The following is a 6,404-nucleotide window of genomic DNA, read 5'->3' as shown; positions in this document are numbered from 1 at the left end:
GTGCAAAGGGAAATGGATAGAGATGAGATATGCTTTTTCGAGTTGATTGATCTGATCAAGGGTTCTGGGTACACATCAGTCGACTATCTATACTACAAGAGAAAAGATAGCTTGGTTGTAATACAACAAGATTCTGATGTGATGGAAATGCTCAACGAGTGTGAGAGCGAAAAGACGGTTAATTTGTTTGTGACGAGGCAGAGACTGGCCACTTTAGCGCCTACCAAGTCCAACAAAGAACCATCCAAATCTAAACCAAAAAAAATAAAGGTATTAGAATGAACATATAATTTACTTTTCTATGTATATTTGATTATTCAAGGACAACTATTCCAAGTCATGTTAGTTATCAATTATTTATTTTCATCCAAGATTAGCATATCCAACCCCACCGTGGTATGTGACTTAATAAATACAATCTTGATAGTCTAATACAAATATCTAGTTGTTTAATAAAAAGATTACATATTGTTTATTATATTTACTATAAACACGTCATCATGTCCTCAACAATTGTTTAGCAGGAAGAGGAGGTACAAAGAAAAACAAAGGATTAAATGTAATGCATACTGAAGCACTATATGCTAACGAGGTTGAGTAGCATGATGATGAGAACCAGAACACATCAGGTACAAATGTAGTTAGATCAATCTCATTCATATGGACTGCATCTTAACCAATTACTATCACTATCATTATGTTTTTAATAGGTGATGGCGATGAAGTACCTGGTAAACGAAAGGGGACCGTTTTAACACATGTTTGGGATCTACTTGGAGGAGATCGGATAGTAGTAAGATGTAATATGCTTGGACAACCCATTGGAAAAGAAGGTGGCCTTTTAGGACAATTTTTGGGCACCATAGCAAGAAATGGTGGTTACTGTCATGTTGGTGCCAAAGATTAGAGAGAAGCTAAGAAAAACAATGTAGGAACCATAATTCAATTCATCCAGGTTAGCTAAATTTTACAAGACATAATGTTTTTATAAGATTAAGTATATATATGCTTGTTATCATGTCATGAAGTCAAATTCATTCATTTGTGATTTTCTTATTTTAGACAAAGTTCTTATATCCTCATTCATGTGAGAAATGGATATTGAAATCCATTGGAAGAGATTGGAGAAAATACAAGGCAACATTAAAAAAGTCACTATTTAATCCAAAGAAGAAAAAGTCTGTTTTGAACAAGCGTTGTCTAGATGATATCGATGAAGATCAATGGAAGGCCCTAGTAAAATATTGGAAGTCCAGCGAAGGACAAGTAAGGCACCATTATTGATGCTATTTGGCTTTTTTTACTATCACTATCTATACCATTATTGATTTTTATATGTATAATGGTTCATTATCTATTAGTTTACTTTTCTTGTAGACCCTAAGTGAGAAGAACAAAATAAGCTGTCAAATGAAGAAGACAACACATACAGCCGGCACAAAGAGTTATGCTCGTTGGTCTAAGGACATGGTGAGTCATCTTCTGTTTAAAAAAAAGATATATATATATATATATATGATTCTTCTTACTTTTCCTTTACTGCTATTTTTCAGAGGCAAACTGATCCTGAAAAAAAACAGCCACATAGAGCAAAGGTTTACCTCGCAACTCACAGGAAAAGGGGAAAATGGATAAATGAACCAGTGGTATGCTACATGCACTGAGATTTTTTGCAAATATAAAATTATTTCTGTTTTCTAATATGCGGATTTCTTGCTTGTTGGTTGAACTGGAAAATCTCCTAGACACACAACCAGAGTTAGCACAAAATTGTGAGGGAGGAGTTGCATGGGAAGGTGATGCATTACAACGGGTGTTGGGAGAAGAGAAAGCTGGACAAGTGCACGTCATGGGATTGCTTCCAGTTCCTAAGCAAGTTTCTGGTCAAAGAACACATCATTTTAAGGACATTAATATAGTTTCACTAGATGGCTCATCATCTGATGTAGAGACTCACATGTTGGAGGAAATATAGCAACTCAAAGAGCATTCTAGAATGCAAGACAAAGTTATTGAAGAACTAAAAAACAATCAAAGGCACCATGAGAACCAAGAAGCAACAATGGTAACAATGTACATTTTAATTTGTAACTTCGTATTGAAATGTGTTGCTCAAACTTTATTTCTTTTCTAGGGAAATTGTGCCAGGAGTGATCATAACAATTCTCAGAATCAAGCGGTGCTTTCTAAAAGAAACGTATTTGCTCTATTTTCCATGTTTTCACCTAATTTAGTCTTTTGGCTTTAATATTGTTTCAAATTTTTAGAGAGTTCACTGTGTTGCACCCAACCAGAATGATGGATTCCTTGAACACAGGGATGAATTGGTAAAGTCACTATCTTGTGAATATAATACTATTTTATTCACAAAGGATTTTTTTATATTAACTCATGCTACTATCTTTTTTCTCTTTACTAGAATAAAGAAACGTGTGAGTCTGAATATAGTGATGATGATAGTCTACTTTTATCCACCACAAGTAAAACAACAAAGAAACAAAAGGTATCTATGAACCACACTTTGTTGTATTTATAGAGGAATTTTTGTCTTAATATTTCATACTTCATTTTATATGTGTAAGGGTCATCATGGAGGGCCTGGAGAGACTACGACCATTGCACACCAGGAGGTGGCTCATGACAAGGTTACATGCAACAAGCGTCAAGCACCTAAACAACTTCATGTAATGAAGGTAGATGAACATAATACACTTGTTCTAATTGCATGATCTTGATGTACAACTAAGGGTTGTTGGTCACTAAGAGATTATGTCAAATTAATGTAGGTTAGGTCCATGGTGCTACTAATGACTTCAAAATATCCTAATAAGGCTAATGTGGCCTATGCAACTCTCTTGAGCACTGATCTAGAAGCCATTGTTGGTGGAGTTAAGACAGGAAGTCAATTCTACAAAGTGCGTATCGATCATGCTATAGCAAAAGATGAGCCATTAGTGAGGCCTAGGCTTGGGTGCAACAATATTGTGATGCGCAAGCCAAAGGAGTCTCAATTGCTTGGCCTTCGATGTTTGTCTGTTCAAACTAGCTTTCTTAAGTTACATCATTGTACATATGTGGCCTAATTTGTAATCTTACAACTTATATTTTCTTTTGCAGGTTCAAATGATTAATGGTTGAATTCCTACATCGATGTGTACAAGGAAGAAGAAGCAATGGACTTTATGAATCCTAGCTAGTTCTTGAATTTTTATTTCTAGTATGGACTATGTGTGTTTGCTCTCTAGAGCCATATCGTTATGTACAAATACTATTATTTAATCTGAACAAGCACTATGTTTAAAATCATCCTACTATATGTGGATCTTGTTATGATTATTAAAATTTGTGGTTTATGTGATTTTGCAATGTGTCATGTTTGTATGATTCTATAATAATCCGTGTGCCACATATATAGGCAAAACAAATATTTGTTTCCTAATCTAAATATGTTACAATAGATATAAACAAGTGTTACAAACCATGTGTTCCTTTGTTCCATACTGTGCTCTACCATAATGTAGAAGTGTTACTAGAACTAAAAAAAGTGTTACAGCAGACAATCACTATAACACTAGGCAAATGTTCCCATAGATAAATAAATGTGTTACAAACTATGTATTCCACCATAATGTGAAGTGTTACTACAGAAAAAAAAAGTGTTACAGCAAAAATCATTGCAACACTAGACAAATGTTCCTATAGACAAGTAGATGTGTTATAATAAACTAGTTTATAGTAACATGGCCAATTGGAACACAAAAAAATATGTTACTAAGAGAGCTAGTAACACTTTTTCCAACCTACAGTAACACAAGTTGGTGTTACTGTATCCCTATGCTGTTGTAGTGTAGTGAGATTTGCATACCTCTTACCACTTGGTGCTTGCACGCACCATTGTTGTACATTAGAGGGACTTGTAGTCTTGCGACATCACACCAACCGTGTTTGTGGTGTGGCCGCCACCGTGTACCAGAGGGAACATGGCCCACGGCATTTGGGTAGGAAGCTTGATAGTGAAGACGGTGGGGAGCGGTCTGGGAGAGGCTTGTTAGAAGGCACACCGGAGACCCACTTGCACGTGGGAAGGCCCAGGGCGATCCATGAAGTTACCCAACCGGGAGCTTGGCCCTTACGAGGGGCTCCAACGAGGACTAGGGGGAAGCTTGCGTGCTTCTCGATACCTCGGTAAAAATACTAGAGTCATCAATGGGAGTTTGCATATCTCTCCCTAACTCTTTAGCTTCCACATTTACATTGTTTTGCATAACTCCATTTGCGGTAGAGATAGCAACACACTAGCAAAACTATAGTTGCACATTTAGATAGTTTATCTTTTTGCATAGGTTTTGCTAAGGTTAGAAAAAGAGGCCATAGTTAAGAGTTAGACTTTTAAGTTGTCTAATTCACCCCCCCCTCTTAGGCATCACGGTCCCTTTCAATTGGTATTAGAGCCAGGTTGGCTCAATTTGGACCTTTGGCTTCATCGTCGTTGAGCCGACGCTATTTAGAGTGGTTGGGATGGATACCTCTAGGACTCCGCACTTTGACGGCACTAACTTCCCCTACTATAAAGCTAGAATGGCTTGTCACCTTGAGGCAGTAGATTTCGGTGTTTGGAGAGTCACTCATGATGGGATGGAAACCCATTAAGAATCCCGATAAACCCACAAAGAGTGAAGAAAAAGAAATCCATTTCAATGCTAGAGCTAAAAATTGCTTGTTTGAATCTTTTAGCATGGATATGTTTAACCAAGTGTTCACTTTAAATACGGCACATGAAATTTGGTTAAAACTCCAAGAGCTCCATGACGGCACAACTAATGTCCATGAGCAAAAACATTGTCTAGCTAAACAAAATTATGATTTCTTTAAAATGAATGATGATGAGCTTGTTTGTGATATGTATTCTTGTTTGAATCTAATTATCAATGAGCTCCATTCAATAGGATTAATGAAGCTAGATGATGCGAACATCATGAGGAAGATCATCTCCATGCTACCACAAAAGAAATATGCAAGCATCATCACCATCCTTCACAACATGGAGGACTTGAGCACCATGACCCCAGCCATAGTCATTGGCAAGATAGTGGCATTTGAAATGTCACGCAAGATGGGTCAAGAAGAAGCATCTTCATCAAGCAAAGGCAAAGCTCTCACATGTAGTGAGAAAAAGAAGATGAAGGGCAAGCAAGTTGAGACAAGCTCAAGCTCAAGCTCCTCAAGTGAAGGCGAAGAAGAAGATGAGGATGATGATGATGATGAAGATTCAAGTGATGATGATCAATCTTCCTCCTCCACCTTCGACCTTGATGAAGAATCAATCAAACTTATCAACAAGGTGGAGAAGATGATCCAAAGGCTCAATGTCAAGGGTGTGCCCATCCAAATTCAAGATTTCATCTTCACCAATCAAAGCCATGAGCAAAGAAAGAAAGGATGCTATGGATGCGGCGAGTGGGGGCACTTTGTGGAAGCTTATCCAAACAAGCCCACACCCAAGACAAAGAAGAAGGCGTGCAAGGACAAAGCCCTCACATCAATAAGGTCATGGGATGATTTTTCAAGTGAAGAAGAAGACCATCACAAGAGGCGAGGGCACAAGCACTCATCATCAAGCACCTCACGTGTGTGGATGCGGCGAGTGGGGGCACTTTGTGGAAGCTTGTCCAAACAAGCCCACACCCAAGAAGACCATCACAAGAGGCGAGGGCACAAGCACTCATCATCAAGCACCTCACGTGTGTGCCTTATGGCACAAGGTAACAAAAAGCCTATCCCTAGTGATAGTGACAATAATAGTGATAGTGATGATGAGCTACCTTCTTATGATGAAATTGTGCAAAAAAATCTTAACTTTGCTAAAGTTTGCACTAGTCAAAAAAAGAAGCTTGAAAAATTAAAAGAAAAACTAGATAGCTCACAACAAGCTTATGCTACTTTGCTTGAACAATATGAAACTTTTGCCAATCTTAATATGGAGCTATCTACTAAAATTGAGCAACTTGAGACTAGTGCAAACACAAATAATTGCACAATCAATGATGAGCAACTTGTAAAGAAAAATGAAAAATTAAAGAAAAAGTTAGCCAACTCACAAGATGTTTATAAAAGTTTGCTTGCTAAAATGGAAACTATGTGCAAACATTGTGATGAGCTAACTAATAAAGTTGCTAATCTTGAAGTTGTCGATTCTACCCCCACGGAGGCACCTAAAAAGAAAAGTTCTATCTTTGTCATGCCTAAAAAGGATGCCTCTACTTCTTGCAATGATTTATGTTTAGATTCATCCTTGTGCAACCAAGTTTGTGTTGAGAAAGTTGTTGTAGATACATGCACACAAGAGGTCACAATGGAGAATGAGCAACTCAAGCAAGAAGTTGATGGCCTTACCAAGGACTTGA

General features: G+C 37.5%; 1 pseudogene; it reads left to right on the top strand.

Moving 5' to 3' along the window:
* Positions 1 to 697: 697 nt before the first annotated feature.
* LOC136523908 (uncharacterized) lies at positions 698 to 3,138 on the top strand (annotated as a pseudogene).
* The last annotated feature ends 3,266 nt before the right edge of the window (positions 3,139 to 6,404 follow it).

The sequence above is a fragment of the Miscanthus floridulus genome, chromosome 18, assembly GCF_019320115.1.
Source record: "Miscanthus floridulus cultivar M001 chromosome 18, ASM1932011v1, whole genome shotgun sequence".
Lineage (NCBI taxonomy): Eukaryota > Viridiplantae > Streptophyta > Magnoliopsida > Poales > Poaceae > Miscanthus > Miscanthus floridulus.
The sequence above is the reverse complement of the archived record's forward strand: the minus strand, read 5'-3'. Positions and strand labels throughout refer to the sequence as shown.